The 19,648-nt window shown below is 42.2% G+C and overlaps 1 protein-coding gene and 1 pseudogene across 4 annotated transcripts in view; one reads left to right on the top strand and one right to left on the bottom strand.

Annotated features, from left to right (window-relative positions):
* Positions 1 to 7,797, bottom strand: part of LOC144672036 (uncharacterized) — a 1,123,005-nt pseudogene extending 1,115,208 nt beyond the window's left edge. Inside the window, exon 1 of the transcript XR_013574062.1 lies at positions 6,912 to 7,797. The product of XR_013574062.1 is annotated as an uncharacterized LOC144672036 (transcript). The remainder of the gene's footprint in view (positions 1 to 6,911) is intronic.
* Positions 1 to 19,648, top strand: part of LOC144672033 (NACHT, LRR and PYD domains-containing protein 3-like) — a 1,181,600-nt gene that overhangs the window by 687,498 nt on the left and 474,454 nt on the right. The gene's annotated exons all lie outside the window — the stretch shown is intronic.

The raw sequence follows: 19,648 nt of genomic DNA on the forward strand, positions 1-19,648 counted from the left end.
TAGCTGCCAGCCTTTATCCAAAACACCTCTTTGCTTCTGGTATTTTCTTTTTTCACATTCGTTCAGAACGTTCTGTATTCAGCTTGGTTGTTAATTGCATTAGTTACCTGACACCTGGCATAAGCACACTTTTCCTTCTTTACCGTAAATTCTAGCTCATTTGTCATCCAGGGAGATGTGGATTTGTTTGTCCTACCCTTCCCTTTTGAGGGACCATACCTTGACTGTGCCCAAACCACCTCCGCTTTGAAGGTAGCCCATTGTTCAGCTACAGATTTTTCCTGCCAACCTTTGTTTCCAACCTATCCGTCCAACAATTTTCTTGCCTCATTGAAGACTGCTCTCTGCCCGTTGATTATTCCTACAGTGGGACGAACAATATCCCTTTCTAACATAATCATAATAATTATGACACAATGATCACTATCCCCTAAATGTTCCAGTACTGTAGTTGACCTACTTCGCACAACTCATTCCCAAGAAGCAGGACTAGCAATGTCTCCTTTCTTGTTGGACTGGACACAGACTGCTGTAGGAAATTCTCCTGAAGACATACTAGGAACGCTTGCGCTCACTGCCCCTTACACTAACACTATCCCACTATATATATATATGGGTAATTTACGTCTCGCATTGTAACTACTCTATGATGTTTGCACTTCACTGTAATTTCCCTGCAGGTTTGTTTCTCTATATCTTCCCCACTAGCTGGTGGCCCATATATTACAACGAACAATTTGCTTGCACCCTTCATATTCCTTAGGTCTAGCCAAATCGATTTTGCCCCTGAATCCTTTGGCACATCCTCTTTCTTCAGTACTGCAATACTCTCCCTAAATAAAAACGCCGCCCCTGTTCCTTCTTTTCCCTGTCCTATCTTTTCTGTGCATTTTGTAACCAGGAGTGTTTAGCACCCAGATCAGCCGTTCCTTAAGCCTGTTCTCCATTATTGCAACACCATCATAATCCCACAAAGCAATCTATGCATGCAACCCCACAAGTTTTTAAACTATACTCAATGCATCCTCATACATGCAGTGAAACCCATACTTAGAATCCATTATTTTCTCCCCTCCTCCGACTCCATCCATTAACGTACTGTCCTTTAATTTTAATGTGAACTGTCTCTCCAAACCTTCTGTGCACCCTCGTATTACATTCTAACATTCTCTCCTCGTTCCCACACCCCTGCTGAATTAGATTAAACCTTCCAAAAAAGCACCAGCAAAACGACCCGAAGTGAATTCAGTCCCAGATCTGTTCAGATGCAACCCGCACTGCTTGTACAGATGCCATCTCCGCCATTGTCAATGCCAGTTCCACAGGATTCTTAAGCCCTCCCTGCTCTACCATCTTTCCAACTACGCTTTCACCTGCCTTATCTTAATATTTTTGTACCCGCTTGCATGTGGCACTGGACGAAATCCGGAGATTACTACTTTAGAGGTCGTGCTTGCTATTTTGCTACCTTGCTCCCTTAATTAAGATCGCAGGACCACATACCCCTTCCTACCTATTTCGTTAGTACTAATTAATTTTAAACGTAAACTCAATGCTAACCCTACCACTAGCCCGAATCCTAATGGTAACCCTGGCCACAATCTCAAAACTACTGCCATCCCCAATATTCAAATCTCAACATAACCCAAAATTTAATACTAAAACTAACCCGAAACCTAAATCTTATCATCAACCTATCCTGAAAACGAACCCTAAAACTTACTGTGACCCCAAGCTTAAAAGTGATTGAAACCCTAAACCTAAATCTAACCCTGATCACAACGCAAATACAAAACCAGCTGTAGCTCTAAACGTAATCTAGTAAAATGTGCAATGAAACTTAAGTCTAATCGTGACTGAAACAATGACCTAACTTTAAACCTTACCATAATACTAACTGCAACATTAACTCAAACCGTACTCATCAACCGGGCCCGAATCCTAAATGTAACAATAACCCTAAACTAAGCTGCAAATTTAGGACTAATTATTAGGTTAACCCAAATTTTAACTGTAAATTTAATTCTAACCGTAACCATAACCGCAATCCTAAAGTGTCAATCTCAAAATAACCCTGGCTTTCATCCAAACCATAAATTTGAATGTAAGTCTAGCAACCTTAATCGTAACTGCTATCCTAATCCCAACCCTAAAATTAACTGTAACATTAATCCCAGCCCAGTTCTAATTTCAACCTTATCTAAAACTAACCCTAACTGTCCCGATAACTCCAAATTTAACAGCAACGAGAAAGCTAAATCTAACCATTAATTTAGCCCTGATGCTTACTCCCAACTCCAGTTCACCTCAATCTCACCCCACGGGCCAAGTGCCAACCTAACTTGGATTAAAGTGATCGTGCATTCTGATATGAAGTTAACCCTGACATCAAGATGCAAACGAACTCTACAACTCTCGGTTAATTATTTTTTCACTTAAATCCGACTGCTCTGGCTTTACATTAGAAGCATAGCTCGCTGAAACTTCAGATGCCTCTTTGTTTTATTGCATACTGATGTCGTCCTATTTTTACATGTCATCTTCAGATGTTGCAAAAACCCATGTGGGGTCCAGGCATGTGGTGTGACAAACAACGATCTAAAATTATTAGGGGTTCAAGGGCGAATGGTTATGGAGGATGGCGAATGGTGTGGACGGGTTGTGAGTCAAAGAATCTGAGCAAGCGGGTTCAGGGGATACATGGATTAGGATCGGGTGAGGGAGAGGTGGTGCATCTGATGGCCTGACTATCTGTAGTTATGATATTGCATCTCCAGCCAATTCTATAAGCACTAAAAGCTAGCCAGGGGTGATAGAAATTTAACTGTGCCAAGCATTCCCGTACTGTTATCTTCAACTCCCACCAGGAGGATCGGGACAGCAGGTTATAAGAGGGGAAAGTTAGTTGTGCTTTCTAAACCCAACAAATAGATTGAAAGGATTGAATTATCAAGAAAGCCTGAGCAGGCAGAACGCATAATCTCTAGGGTCTATGGGAATCAAGGTGAGATTGGCAGAACATTACTTAAATGATGTTAGTTTGGAAAGTTTTGATGTCCGAAGGGTCCTACGTAACGTTGCTGTCCTTTGACACCAAATTATACAAGCCATTCGAACAGATAATCAAGGTGTTGACCATAGAGTTTTATCGAACATCCTTTAGGAGAACAGAGAGAGAGAGGCGCAGATGTTCAGGAAGAAATTACAGGCAACTGAATTCACAGCCGTCTTTGGCAGAGTGATGGGTGTTTGGAGATACACGGGAGGCCAGAATTGGAGGTGAAGGATTCTCAGAGCCTTGTAGGGCTGGTTGAGGTTTCAGGGATAAAATGCGTTCTAAGCGATGGACGTCATTTCAGTGATGGTGAGGTTTCAGGGCTGGGGGAGCTTCTACAAATAGGCAAGTTTGTAGGGCTAGAGGAAAATAGAGACAGATAGGTCTCTGGGTCCGTAGGAGGGCATAGAGTTAGGGAAGGCTTGCCTCTGATGGAGTTCATAAAGTGGATATGCCACGGAGGAATTCAAATACGATGATTATTTTTTTTAAAATAAAGTTATTGACGGAGTGGGAGCCAATGTGCATCAACAAACATCAGGCAAATTGATGAATGGATCCAGTTCTGAGTCAGGATAAAGGGCAACGGAGTTTTGAAAGAGCTGAAATTTGCACAGCCCAGCCAGGAGAGCTTTGGAATGGTCTAGGTTTGAAATGATAGAAAATGGATGGGTGTGTCGCAGCTGGTGAGCTGAGAAGTGAAAGAGATGAGTATGAGTCACGTACCCGCTGACATTCAGTGCCTATGCTCCATCGCCAGATCCATATAAAACGTACAGGGCTGAAAGTAATAGGGAAATTAGGAAAGCAAAGGATGATATAAAAACTATTAGCATGTAAAAGAAAGGAAACAACACAGATGGTATAGAAATGATTACAAAGCCAAAGGATAGCGAAGTAAAGAGTAGGCCCGCTTCGGGACAAAAATATAACATATGCATGGGGATGGAAAGTTTTGCCATGATTCTTAATGAGTGCTTCACAGCTATTTACACAGGGGGACGTTGCATACATTGAGCTTAAATATTGGATGGTATAAATTGAGTTGAATGATACATGGAATACAACAATTAAGAGATGCAGGTCAATCATAAACAAGATCATTTTTTTAGAATAAATCTGGGGCATTAAGCTGTAGATTCATAGAATCACGTAATGATTCATCAGATACAAAGAACCCTCAGACCTTTCAAAGCCTGCTGGCTCTGTGGTAGGTCTTGTCAATTATAGCCAACCCCTGATCTTTCTTCACAGGACTGGACATTTTCTCTTTAATTACGTTAAGTATGTAAACACTATACTTTTGAAAGTTACTAGTGGATCTACTTCAAAGCTGGTTCCCACTGTATTGCAGATATTACGTCTCCATACGAAATAATGGTTCACATCCAAAGGGTTACTTGGGATCACAGAAAGAGTGAGTGAGATCGGAAAAGCTGCCTGTTAATGCATACTGAAGTAAGGTTCCTTCACACGAGACCTGAAGATATGGAAATATAATAATGCCGACAATTTGAATGTCAATCAGTTTAACGCGATATCTCCTGTGTGGTAATAAAATGGAAAGGGTGAAATTGGGCATCCAAAAATGGTGGACTCCCTGCCTGTAAAGAAATTCCATTTTGCCAGGCAACCTCCGATGTCAGCTCTGGCCTTCAATGTCCAAGGTTCTGGAATACAGTCCCTAAATATTTATTCCTTTCCTCTTAAATTCACTTCTTACAACGCACCTGCTTGGCCAACATTTTCGCAAACTAATCAAATGGGCTTCAAATGCAATCTGGTATCAGCAACCAAACGTGTGGGCCAATCCCGGATCCAAACTTTCTAGATTTTGAAACTACCAGGCAAATTAATTGCTGGAAATAGGCGCACTGACCAATTCTGGATGTCGGGTAGTCTCCTGAGAGAGGAGGACCAAAGCCAGGCTTGCTAACAATGAGATGCCTAGAGACCTAACAGCCGACCTGGGAGCTGTTGTTTGATATTGTATGAAGAAAGTGTGTCTCTACGTGGAGGAGCTTTGAAAAGATAATGGCAACATGTTTTTTCAGAAACGCCAACTGCCTGATCGTGACCATTGAAGCAAACCATTTCCACAGGATGACCAGCAACCAGAACAGTATTCCGGCTGCCATTACAGGTTTGAGCGGATTTATCATGGGACGAATGGTGCCGGCCCTGCCTATCCCAGCATATACACAGCATGACTGCAAGCAGATGTATTTCCCTTGACTGCTATGTCGAAATTACAGTCGGCACGGGACCGATAATTTAATAGGAAACGTCACTGGGCTTAGTTTCCAGAATTGGCTCCTCACCAGTTTTTGCATGCACTTATTTTCAATCTACGTTTTGAAATAATTGAACTGGCTGCGACCTTCTACAGATGAGAGAATCTCTCAGTCTCTCCAGTACTTAGCTTTCTATGTAAGCTAATATTTCTGATCCTTCAAAGCTGAAATGAAAACAGGATAGGCTAGAATTTCTCATCAAGTCTTGCAGAAATCTCAGTGAAAGAACCTGATTGAACTTTTCAGTTTGGAGACCCACCGTCAGAACGACAATAATTTAGGAATGTAAAAGTTTTGTTTTACGTCAAGCAGAGAAATGAGGATAGGGAGCGTTATGATTGAAATTGGACTCAACATTTACAGAAATAACTCTTTTTCTTTCAAGCTCTTCAACTTTTCAATGTATCACAGATGTTTTGCTTTCATGTAGTATTATTTCATCATAGCACTGGGTACAGTAATATATTGAAAAACCACAATAAGTCCTCAAACAAACTTGTACCTTGTTCACTGTAGAATTTAAATGTCCCTGTTTATTTCTCTTCCAGTTAATTTAGTGGCGATTGGTAATCCATCTTGGTGAAACTGCAGCCTCTCTTCATGTGTCACTTGATAACTTGGGCCCATGGCCTGGCGGATCTCATGGTTCTTATCCTCGACCTGATGTTGAGATAAATTCCGACTGTGTTTCTGGAAGTTTATTTTTTTATTGTCCATCAATACATCTAAAAAACACGCCATGATGTTCTCTACAGCCCCTGACTGTTCGCTATGGTTAATCATCAATCTCACCTTTGACCGAATTGTGGTAATTTGTTTACAGAAGTTGCAAAGTAAATATTGCATCGATAGAAATGGAGCTGTGGTTATGGGAACACTGTCTGGTAAAATACATAGCCTTGTATTTTATATTAACAGGTCGGGAATTGCAGGCAAATGCCCCTTGATTTTGTTTAGCATAAGAAGCAGCATTTGGTTCATTCTTATCAGGATGCCAATCGATCCTCCTCCATCGCAAGCTAACCCTGGTGATCCCATTTGTTCTGATTCTTCTGCTCAATGATTTTACTGTCAGATACATTTTATGTGTTAGTAGATGTCTTAAGACACTCCAACCCCACAGCAATGGAGAGAGCCCCAGAGATAGAAACTCGAACAAAATGCATCCATTTACTGTGTTTTCTTTTCATTTCGGGGAGCAATATTTTGATGTAAACAAATTCCAGTTGAACATTCTTGAATAAAGGGTAAAGATCACAGGTGGTGCTTTTAAAAAGGGGCACTGCAGCCTAAATATCAGCGACATCTTCAGAATGTTAAACTCCAGCCAGTTATAGGGGTTGTTAACATCAGCAGAGCCAAACCAAATATTATCAGATTACCGATTCTGGATGGGGGTAAACAGCAGCAATAACAGTAGAATCAAACACCGGCACTCCTCACTTATGTTGTTGCTTATGTGTCAGCAGGTATCATGACTGAGTGAATCTGGTCTCTCACACAGAGCAGGTGAACAGTCTTCCATTGTATGAGTGCGTTGGTGTAATGAAAGTCTGCAGGACTGAGTAAATCCTTTTCCACACGCAGAGCAGGTGAATGGCCTCTCCCCAGTGTGAGTGCGTTGGTGCATCAGCAGGTTGGCAGACTGAGTGAAACCTTTCCCACACACAGAGCAGGTGAACGGTCTCTCTCCAGTGTGAACAGGCTGATGTGCAGTGAGGGTTGATGACTGCCTGAAACTCTTTCCACAGTAAGTGCAGTTGAATGGCTTCTCCTTAGTGTGAATGCGCTGGTGCGAAAGAAGGTTGGAGGAGTGAGTGAATCCCTTCCCACACACGGAGCAGGTGAACGGCCTCTCCCCAGTGTGAACTCGCTGGTGTGCACTGAGGGCAGATGACTGCCTGAAGTTCTTTCCACAGGAAGAGCAGGTGAAGGGCTTCTCCTCAGTGTGTATTCTCTGGTGTCACTGGAGGCCAGATGCCCCAGTGAATCCCTTACCACAAACGGAGCAAGTGAAAGGCCTCTCCCCAGTGTGAACCCGCTGGTGTGCAATAAGGGTGGATGCCTGCCTGAAGCCCTTTCCACAAGAGGTGCAGCTGTATGGCCTCTCCTCGCTGTGAGTTTGCTGGTGCTCAGCAGATCGGAGGATCCAGTGAATCCCTTCCCACATACGGAGCATGTGAACGGCCTCTCTGCAGAGTGAACCCGCTGGTGGCCGTTGAGGTTGGCTGAACAACTGAACCTCTTTCCACAGGTAGTGCAACTGAATGGCCTCTCCTCAGTGTGAATTCGTTGGTGTAACATGAGGTTGGCAGACTGAGTAAATCCCTTCCCACACAGAGAACAGGTGAATGGCCTCTCGCCAGTGTGATTGCGTCGATGGTATTCCAGTAGGTATCGATGATTGAATCCTTTACCACAGTCCTCACATTTCCACGGTTTCTCCATAGTGCTGGTGTCTTTGTGTGTCTTCGGGTAGCACGATCAATTGAAGCCTTGTCCCCACACAATGTGTGTGTGGTTCCTCCCCACTGCAAATGGTGTGATGTGTTTTCAGGCTGTGTAACTGGTTAAAGCTTTTCCCACAGTCAGTGCACTGGAAAACCCTCATTTAGATATGTGTTTGTTTCTCAGTGCTTTTCCAGTCAAAATGAGGTTTGAAATCTTTTCCCAAAGAAAAACCCCACTTCTTGAATGCTCTGTTCAAGAAATGCAAATGCACTCGGCTTCTGTGTTTACATCTCAAAACTAGTGCCCCCAGACCAGCTGGCTTAAATCCAATTAATGCTCCTCCACAGATTAAACATTTATTTTGAAGAGCAAACATTTTCCAATAATATTATGTACATTAATAGCTTCATGTCACTTTTAAGGTGCGGTGAAGCACTGTTTGATTTTATTTGATTTTACCTGTAATACTTTTCTCCTATCCTCTCGTTCCTTCCCCAATTTCCACTTTTACTTGGCTGCCACACTTCCTGCACTCCTCCACGCTTCCTATGGTATTATTATTTTATTTTTTTTTTGTAACTGTCAAACCTTTTATTGTTTCTGCTTTATATTAACCTGTACGCTTTTGGGTTACCAGGGGCTCTAAATTTGGCAGGACTACCCTTTTTCGTTGTTAGGACACGTCTACACTCTGCACCTAGTATCTCGCCTTTGGATCCCTCCCGTTAGTTTGACAACAGTTTTTCCTGCTAAAAGTTGTATCCAGCTCACTCTCGCCAGCTCACCTCTAAGCTTTGCACCAACTGTATTGCCTCAGTTTGGCACTTTCACTCTCGTTCTATGGTTGCCCGTTTCCTTAATGATGCTAAATCTAACCATATTATGCTCGCCCTCTCAAAACTTGTCCACCACTGCTCCTTCATTCACTTCCCCAGCTTTATTTACAACACAAAATCTAGAATTGGGACCCCTCTCGTTGGATTTGTTACGTGCTGGATAATAAACAAGCTTTTCTTTAATGCACATCAGGAATTTTGCGCACATTGCGCCCTTCAAACTGCTCAAAACTCAATTGGTATTAGGGTATCACAGAATATCAGAATCACAGAGTGCAGAAGGGGCCCTGCGACCCATTGAGTCTGCACCGACACCTGAGTAACACCTAACCTGCCTACGTAATCCCATTTGCCTTCACTTGGCCGATAGCATTGAAGATTATGACATGACAAGTTCTCATCCAGGTACTTTTTAAAGTATGTGAGGAAATCCGCCCTCACCACCCTCCTAGGAAGCGCATTCTAGAAAGTCACCACCTTCTGGCCAAAAGTTTGCTCTAACACCCCCCCTAAAACTCCTGCCCCTTACCATGAGCTTGTCTCCCCACGTGACTGACATTTCAAATAAGGGGAACAGCTGCTCCCTATCCAGTATTTCCATGCCCCTCTTAATCTTGAACATCTCAATCAGGTCGCCCCTCAGTCTCCTCTGCTCCAAATAAAACAACCCCAGTCTTTCCTACTTTTCCTCATAACATAGATGTTTCATGCCAGGCAACAACATGGTAAATCTCCTCTGCACCCACTCCAGTGTAATCACACCCTACTTATAATTTGGGGAGCAAAACTGCACACAGTACTCCAGCTGTGGCATCACCAACGTTCTATACAACGCCAACATGACCTCCCTAAGTTTGTATTCTATGTTTCGATTTATAAAGGCAGGTGTTCCCATATGCCTTTTTCACCACCAAACTAATATGCCCCTCAACCTTCAAAGGTCTATGGGCACACACGCCAAGGTCACTTTGCATGACACTAGGAAGTTCCTCAGGGCGTGCTAGTGTCATGCCATTCACTGAATACTTCCTTATCAAATTATTCCTTCCAAAATGTATCATCTAACCATTTTTAGTGTTAAATTCCATCTGCAACTTAACTGCCCATTTGACAAACACATCTATAACTTCCTGGAGCCCAAGACTCTCAACCTCACTGTTAACCATATTTGTGCCATCCGCAAACTTACTATTCCTACACTCCACATGGCCGCCTATGACGTGTATATAAATCACGAACAATAGGGGACCCAGCACAGATCCTTCTGGTACGCCACAGGACACTGGCTTCCAGTCACCAAAGCAGCCTCCTGTCATCACTTTGGCTCCTACAACGAAGCATGTTCTGAATCCACCTTATCAAATTATCCTCTATCCTATGTGCCTTTGCCTTCTTTATAAGTCTGACATGTGGAAACTTGTCAAAGGCTTTGCTGAAATCCACATAAACTACATGAACTGCATTACGCTCATCTACACACCTGGTCACCTCCTCATAAAGTTTAATCAAATTTGTTAGGCATGACCTCCCTCTGACAACGCCATGCTGACTATACCTGATTAAACCTTGCCTCTCCAAATCGAGATAGATTTTCTCCTTCAGAATTTTCTCCAATTGTTTCGCTACCACTGACATGAGACTCATTGGTCTGTTCTCCCCTGGCTTAACTCTACAAACCTTCTTAAATAGCAGAAACTCCGCTACTGAAAAAATAAAAATAAAAAAATCAGCTGCATCAATTAAATTCTTTCCACTTCCCTCTCTGATTATTTTGTTAATTTTCTATCCTGTGGTTTCCACCTCTTCTCTGAATGGAAACAACTTATTCTCATTTAGTTCATCAAGTTTTTTGAACAGCTCCATTAAACCTCCTCTTAACTTATCCTGCTGGAAGAAGAACACTCCAGCATCCTACTCTCCCGCATAACTGCTGTCCCGCACCTCTGGTGCTATTCTACAATATCTCCTCTGCACTATCTCGCTCCTTGTCACATTTCCCAAAGAGTGGGTGATAATATTCCAGCTGGGCTCTGATCATTCATTCAGAAATGTTCAGCATATCTTCACTGTTTTCGGATGGCAGTTCCTTTTCTAGTTTCTAGCTCAGTGTGAGATTACAATATTAAAAAATATATATTGCTATCCAACAAAGTACTCACTGTTTGTTACTTACTCCACCTGTCACTCACCGTCTCCTACGTATCAACCAATTTCTAAACCGTATGAATTTTTGCATGAAATTTTTTGTGTTCTCTTTAATTATATTAGTGCTTCTGTCTGTAAGCTAAGTAAACTCTAAAGTACCTCGTGACAGACGTGGACAATAACCACTGTACTACTGAATAATTCCTGAAGGATGGCTTTGTAAAAATCATAGGATTATGATCAATACAATTATGACAATTTAACAAACCTGTCAAAGTTTGTTATGAGGAATTATTTCCAGAAATAATTTCTGGCATCTGCAGAATTTTCCTTTTGTCATACATTCCATGTTGGAATTGGAACACAATAATTTCAATTCAGGAAGTAATCCTTTCATCCTTCTAGTCACACTCTGAGATAATTGAAGGAAGCCCTCAAGATCTCCTGTTCCACAAATAATGTTTAATTACTCAAAGGACTGTGGAAACCCTGTATTTTCGTTTGGCTTTGCGAATGCCAGAAGTAAGCACCGGATTTCTCAAATCCTTTTCCTAACTATGGCATTCATTGTTAGGGTAGCAGTTAGTATCCCCAGTTGTCACGCAGAATATGGGCATTCTATTCTCCGCTCAGGTGAGGTTTTAAAAAAAATTGAAAAGGAGAACACGCAAAATTGGAACTGGACGTTCGATTTGGAGATTTGATTATATGTAGGAGGCAATGAGTGAAAATAACCATTACCTGTCGATACAGCATTGTTTTTTTCAACCCAGAGAACCCCCTGAGTACCAACAGTGAAGCGACATTTCCGTGTGTGTCTTAACACAGAAACTGGCTCATTCACCTAAACTGCACTGAATCGGAATGTCTTTAAAATCACTGAATTGCTGGCTTGAATCCGAACAGTTTTCTGAAACAAGACACTGTAAAGCCGAAACGATAGGGTCATGCTCGATTTAGTAATGAGTACAGCGACATAATTGATTAATAATCAGACAGTAAAGGTACATCTTGTCAGCAAAAATGGCAGATTAGCTTACATTGTAACCTCTGCCACCATTTTATTCTTTGTTTCCATCCACACTCCCATCATTATTTCCTTTTCTTTTAAGCGGCAGCTATTCAGGATCCTGCCAATCATCCCCTCTCCTCCACCCCGCCACCCCACCCCCCACGCACTAAGCCTCCCCACCCCCAAAACCCCGCATATCTTTTCTTCACTTCTCCCATACCTCTCCCTCAATAGACACCGTGCTTTTCCCAGTTTCTGTTCCAGTTTAGGGTCTCTGCTATAATCAGCAGCTTCTCGGTACAGATATCATTTTCGCTTTGGGACTTTCATTGTGTAAAATATAAAATATGGTGAACAATATTCATATTCCACACGCTTCTTCTTCGCCAATCTTTCAGTTCACTTCCTCTGTTACTCTGCCTGTTGAAGTTCCTCCTAAAGATCCTAAATTCCAGACACTAAACCAGAGCTCAGCCCCGACATTTTAACCACTGACTGCCTCCTCATAATTGAAGGAAGAGTTTGATCTAACTTATCCAAATGTTACCGTAAGCAGGTATGGTCACTTGAGGAAAGTAAAACATTTCCCCTACCTTCCAATCAAGGGCTAAGGGCCGACGTCAAAATAAAAGCGAGGGATTTCAGCATGCAAGCATGGAAACAATTCCCCATACAATGTGTGTTGCAGCTTCTGAACTCGCTTCAGCACACTGTACTTAATGCTTCTTCCATTGTTTTATTTTGAATATAAGATTTGTAGAGTTGTAAAAGCAGGTTATTAAAGGATATGAGGCAAACACAAACCTATGGCCATAGTCACCAATCAACTTGGAGCTCTAATATAATAAAACAGATTCCAGGAAATAAAGGCTCACAGCAACAGCAAAGCTCAAGAATCAGTCCCTCATCTTCCAGCTTGGCATGATACAGGTTCCTGCACTCTACACTGACTTAAACAATTTGAGATCATATTTTCTGTCCCCAAGTCGAGTTTTGCTGGATTGCGTTTGCATTGTTTCTTTCTTCATGTTACATTCTGGTGACTGCTATGGAACCGCTCATAAACTCATCTGCACACATCTTTCATATCTTTACTCTCACCATTACAACTCTCTTCAGATTTTGTACCATGAGACGTTTGTTTCCTGCCCGCCATCCCCAGAAACCTTCGTTGTTTTCTACATCCTGCCCCCTTCCTCGCCCCATTGGTTTAAAACCTGTTACATTTGTATCCTTCTTCAGTTCTGATGAAAAGTCATCGACTTAATCGGCCGCTCTGCTTGTCTCCACGGATGTTCACTGACATCTTGAGAAATTTCAGCATTGTCAGTTATTTTATTTCAAATTTCGAGTATCGAAATTATTTTGCTTTTCTTTGTGACAGGACGGTGAATTCAGATACAATGTGGACCTGAAGAGAACTAATTTACAGATTGATTGGTGAAAACTGGATGTGGAATAAAATTGACAGCTCTGCACGTGCGTCGGCAGAGACTCGATGGGCCGACAGGCCTCCTTCCGAACGGAAGTCTTCTGTGCTCCCACGAGTTTAATTTCCACGGGGACCGAGCAATTAGAAGCGTTTCAAGGCGTGAAGGTGTTAGAGGAATGGCGCAAGAAAATTGCCTCATGTTTTGTATCGATCGTTTGATACATGTAGCAGGGCTGCACTTGTCCAGCTGTGGTGACCGAGTAGAGACCGTGTTGTAAACGATTATGGTACATGAGGTTCGGTGTGAATGTTCAAACACTGCTCGCAGCCTCACTGATTGAAATGACTATCTTCCTGTCTCCCTGACTTGAGGATGTATTAAATTTAACCAATTGACGCAAAACATGGAGACAGGAATAACTTATCCAGCTAAAATAGATTATGGCATTTAATATAGATCATGGCTGATATGATAGCAACCTTAAATCCGCATCCCACCTAACCCTAATAAACTATCAGGCACTTGCTTACGAGGAGTCGATTTACCTCTGCCTTAAAATATTAAAAGATTCTGCTTCCACCACCTTTTTAGGAAAAGCGTTCCAAAGGCTCCCGACCCTCTGAGTGAAAAAAAATGCTTCCTCTCCGTTTTAAATGGGCGACCCCTTATTTTTAAACAGTGAGCCCTTGCTCTAGATTCTCCCACAAAAGGAGACACCCCCTCCACATGCAAGTTGTCAAGATCGCTCAGGATCGTATTTGTTTCAATCAATTCGCCTCATTTTCTGCTAATCTCCATCGGATACAAGCGTAGCCTGTCCAACCTTTCCTCATACGACAACCCACCCATCCCAGGCGTTAGTCTGGTCATTTTTCTCTCTACTGCTTCCAACGCATTTACGTCCTTTCTAAAATATAGTGGCCAATGCTGCACATAATATTCCAAATGTGGTCTCACTAGTGCCCTGTGGAACTGAAGCATAACCGGCTTTTGCATTCAGTTCCTATCACAATAAAATATAACATTCCATTAACTTTCCTAATTGCTTGTTTTACTTACATACTCGCCTTTTGTATTTCATTACCGAGGACACCCAGCTCCTTCTGCACCTTAGAGCTCTGCAATCTCTCACAATTTACATAATCTGCTTTTATTTTATTCTTCCTGACAAAATGGTCAGTTTCACGTTTACCCACATTGAACTCCATCTTCCAGATATTTGCCCACTCGCTTAACCTATTGATATAAATATTTGTAGCCTCCTTGTGCGCTCCGCAAAATTTACTTTCCTACCTTTCTTCGTGTCATCAGCAAATTTGGCAATCATCCCTTCAATCCCTTCAACCAAGTCATTTATAAAATTTGAAAACAGTTGAGATCCCAGCACTGCTCCAAGCGGCACAACACTCGTGACACCTTAGCAACCTGAAAAAGACCTATTTATGCCTCCTGTCTTCTTCCTGTTAGCCAGCTAATCTTCTATCCATGCCCATGTGTTACCCTCTACACCTTGAGCTTATATTTTCTGCAATGGCCCCTGATCTGGCAGTTTATCAAATGCATGGTGGAACACAATGTTAAAAGTATTGATCAAAAAACTCAGGAAGCAGATAGAAAATGCATGTCATAAAGATGCTGCAAATGGTTAGGATAAAAACCAAGGCCTTCACCTAAGGACAATCAACACGTTGTGGTTTCATTCAGCTATATTGATTTATCTATGAAATGATCGCAGCAGGACTCGAAAATGCAATATTCTGATAACATTGCAAGTTGTGCCAGAGTCAGTCGATATTCAGCAGCCCATGCCACGCCCAAGCCAATGCTAACGTGAATATTGAGTGAGTAAAAGTATGATCGCTTTTCACTTCTGTTTCCCAATTGCTGCACTAACCAGCGGCTCCCGGGCAGAGAAGAATGAAAACTCAATATCAGTTCCCTGCTCTTTCTCCACGCCAAAATTACAGTTTTCTGCCCTCTGCACCTCTCTTTACATCTTCATATCCCTCCAATGTTTCCTCAGTTTCACACATTACATCAAAGCTCATTCCCGGCATTTAAGCCATCGACTTCTCATTTTATGAGATCCTTCCTAATGGTTGAATGTGTAATTTTACCTGGATTTTGAGTTGTTCCGGGGAAACTCGAAAGACATGGAAACATATTTGCATAAGGGCAGCAGTAGGCACTTATGCCCTTCGAGTTTGTGCCACCAAACGAGAAGATCATGACTGCTCTGATTATGATCTCAACTCCAGCATCTGGTCTGTATTCCATTTCCCTTGGCTCGCTTACCGACAAAAATCTACCCAACTCAGCCTTGAATGAATTGAATTAACCAGCTTCCGGTGCTTTTGGAGGAAGATAATTCCCTTGGCTGTCAAACTACTGAAAAAAATCCTCTTTTTTTTTTTAAATGGACACCTCTTATTTTTAAGCCCTGTCCTCTAGTTCTGGTCTCCTCCAAAGAGGAAACATCCAACCGGTATCTACCCTATAGTGCACGCTTAGGATGTTATATTTTTCCATGATATCACATATCATTCTTCTGAACTCCAATAGATACAGGCTCTGCCTGTTCAAACTTTCTTCAGAAGATAAACCCTTCATCCAAGGAATGAGTCGAGTGAACCTGCTCTGAACTGCTTCTCATGCATGTATAGTTTTTTTCTTCACAAAACAGACGCCAAAACTGTATACAGTACTCCAGATGTGGCCTCACCAATGCTGTGCCAATACAGCTGCAGTAAAACTTCACTACTTTCATCTTTCAGTCTCCCTCAACAATCGCACACAGTCCATATTCCTTCCTAATCACTTGCCGTGTTGCATTATAGTTTTTCAGTGATTCATGCACCAGGTCACCCAGATCCCTCTGTACAAATATAGTCAGTTGAAGGAACGCGTTCCACTGGCCCAGAATCAGGGACTGCTGGTCACAGTAAAAAAGAATCTAGAGATTTCATCTTTGAAATTAAGGAACAATTGCACAAACCAACGGTGCTGAAATTTCAGAGCCCCCTTCTGGACACGCTTACTATGATTTCATTTTAAACCTGTGATTGATAGCGTTTTCTTAAACAAATCTATTCATGTACGTGGTAGAAGTGAGTTAATTCAAAACTTGCCACAGTAATTGAATAATGGAACAGAATGCAGGGACTAAATAGCTCCATCACAAATAAAGCTCTGCTCAACAATCTGCAGCCTCCTGGACTCAACACTGAGTTGAACAATTTGAAATCATAATTTCCACCTCCACCTTGTTTCATTATTTTTCCTTTTGCGGGGTTGATTTCGTCCTGTTTCCTTTTTTATTGCGTCACGTGTCTGTGCTCGGCTACTGAGCATCCATTTATAACTCAATTAGGTACATCTTTCAATAATTTGAAGCCATTTTCCACGTTGGCGTTTATTTCAGTGATATTGAAGTGCAATAATAAAGAAGCCTTGTTGTAGTCGGACAGGGTTTTGGTGAGACAATGTCTTGAATGCCGTTTGCTCTTGTGTTCTCCATATTTAAGGAAGGACACAGTTGCATTGGAGCTGGCACAGCGGAGGATAACTGATTTTTCCCCGGGGTGAGCCAGTTGTCCTATGGTGAGGGGCTGAGTGAAATGGAGCAGCATTATGGCTCCCCCATGCATTAGTTACATATGGTGCTATCCTGAAACACCAGTTTAAAGATTGGAATTGAATGCAAAATTTCCCACGCTCTACATTTTCATTCTTCTTTTCAAATTACAGAGCAGAAATGCACCAACAAGAAAAATAAACAAGCTGCAGTTAATTTAGATTACTGGATTTTTCAGAAAATTCTGGAAACATTCTGCAGATGCAGAAACTTCTGATTAGAAGCAAACACCGGGGTAATGATTCAGGTCGATGAACACCATTCAGAACTGACGTTTTCCAGTACAGTTTAAAATGCTGTGGCCATTCTTCTGAACCTATTAACTTGTTCACATTCAGAGGCAAAGAAAAAAATCCACCACTCATTGTAATTAAGCACATGGAATATATGGGGCTGAATGCAGTTCCAAAAGCACTTAAGAGTATTGGTATCATCCAATATGGAGATATGGTTGATCGGCACTACCACCACCACTTTGAACATTCACCCCACCATCATTGCTGCACCATGGCACCAGTGTGGACCATCACTTATATGCACTGAAACGTCACGCCAAAGCTCCTTCGACAGCACCTTCCAGAGACAAGACATAATCACATGGAAGCAGAAGGGCAGGAAATGCATCACCACAGCTGTCAGGTTCGCCTCCGAGCCCCAGGCAATACTGAATTGGAAAAGTATCACGATCCCATCCATGTCGCTGGATCAGAAACCTGGAAATCACTCTTTAAATCGCAGTGCTCGCCCCGATGTGGCGGGGACAGCAACAGTTCAAACAAATAGTTTGCCGTGATCTTCAAGGACAATAAGGAATGTGTAATAAATGTTTACCTTCCCAGGGACGAATTAAAAAGGCAGACAGTTTATCTAAACATCGCGGCAGCCCTCTCCTGGGTTCATGTCCCAGGCTCAGTAGAAAGGGACCCATTGTGTCTGCAACATCATCAACTACACACTGACAGGTACAACATGGTCACCTTCTGCTTCATTGAGATTAAATTCAAGAATAGTTTCCAGGTGGCATGCAGGCGGAGGCCAAATTAATTGAAATAAATTGTGGTTGATTGCGGAGATATTAAATCTGTATTATCTGCACTTTATCGTTCCCAAAATCATACTTTTGTGGAGTGATCCGTAATATTTCTCTTTGTGATAGGGTGTGGGGCGAATCAAATTCAAATAGGAAGATAAAATGGACTCTATTTCATTATCACTTCAATAAACCCGGAGCAGTTATCCTTTCTGTAACATGCCAGGTCACATTTGATGGACTCAAGAGGCATCCAGCATCAAGCAGAATGGTGCACGTCAGCTCCAAAGGTAATTATGATCTGATTGTGCTTCTTTGTACTCAAAAGTGTCTCTAAATGCCTGGAGGTACTCACTCCTTGCTAACATAATGTAAAATCAAAAATATTCACGGAATACATATAGGGATGGATGAGATTCGAACATAGGATCTACTGTTCATTAAAGAGGGGCTTTCACCAACTACGCCATGGCGCCAAGCCCACAAGTGGACTTGTCTTGCAATATTTTGAATTGTATCCCACCATTGCCAAACGCTGGGAATTATTCATCTGGTATGACAATGCCAATTGAGAATTTACAGGATGTTTCAATTGAGGCGGATGATCAGCCAGGAAGTTCTTGATGACTGAGAAGCCGTGAAATGCTTCCTCCTATCTGTTCCTGTTTATCGTTTTCATAGACATTACTCAGAGGAAACACCAGCATTATATTGACTATGGAGTGGAAGTAATGATGGTTCGTCAGTGGTATTCCGGAGTTCAGTTGTTTGCTTTAAGAATTCTGGCTTCATTATCCTAGAACTTTATAATTCTAGAATGGGTATTCTTCAAATTGATGACCAGGGACGAATTTAATAAAAGACGGATAATTTGTTCCAGAAGACGCAGCGGCCCTCTCCTGAGGTCGTGTCCGAGTCTCAGTTCAAAGTGACCCATAGTGACCTCATCTTCTCCGTCTACACGCTGACAGGAAAAACAAAGCCACCCTCTCCTTCAGTGAGGTTAATGCCAAGGATAGTTTCCACGTGGAATGCAAAGGGAGGACACATTCATTGACATAAATTGTTGTTGGCTGAGGAGCCTTTGAAGTCTGGAATAGGTACGCTGAATTGATTCCTAAATGAGATTTTCGTGGAGTGATGACTCTTTGTGATAGGATGTGTGGTGGATGAAAATCGAAGAGGAATAAAAAATTGGACATCTTTCATTATTATTTCAATAATTCCGAGAGGTTATCATTCTTGTAACCCGCAAAACTGCATTGAGGTGTACTCAAGAGGCAGTGAGCCTCAACCAGCATGGTCTGCGTTCGTTCCCAGTGTAATTCCGATTCGACCTTTCTTCTTTGTCAGTAAGTTGACAGATCACACGAAATTGGTGGCGCCGCAAGTAGTGAGGACGAAAACTTTTGATTACAGGACGATGTAAATGGGCTGGTACGATTGGCAGAGCCGTGTTAAATGGAATTTAATCCTGTGAACTGTGAGTTGCATTTGGGATGACTAACACGGCAAGGAACACACAATAAATGATAGGAGTCTATGACGTACAAAATACCAGGGGAACCTTGATGTAGATGTCCATAGAAACCTGAAAGCAGCAGCGCAGGTTAGGAAGTCATATGCGGTACTAGCCTTTATTAGCCGAGGCATAGAGTATAAGTGCCCGGAGGTTATGTTGGATTTGTAAAAACGGGAGTTAGGCCACAGCTGGCGTACGGTGAGCACTTGCGGTCGGCAATCAATAGGAAGGATGGA

The sequence above is a fragment of the Cetorhinus maximus genome, chromosome 35 (genome assembly GCF_964194155.1).
Source record: "Cetorhinus maximus chromosome 35, sCetMax3.hap1.1, whole genome shotgun sequence".
In the NCBI taxonomy this organism is placed as follows: Eukaryota; Metazoa; Chordata; class Chondrichthyes; order Lamniformes; family Cetorhinidae; genus Cetorhinus; species Cetorhinus maximus.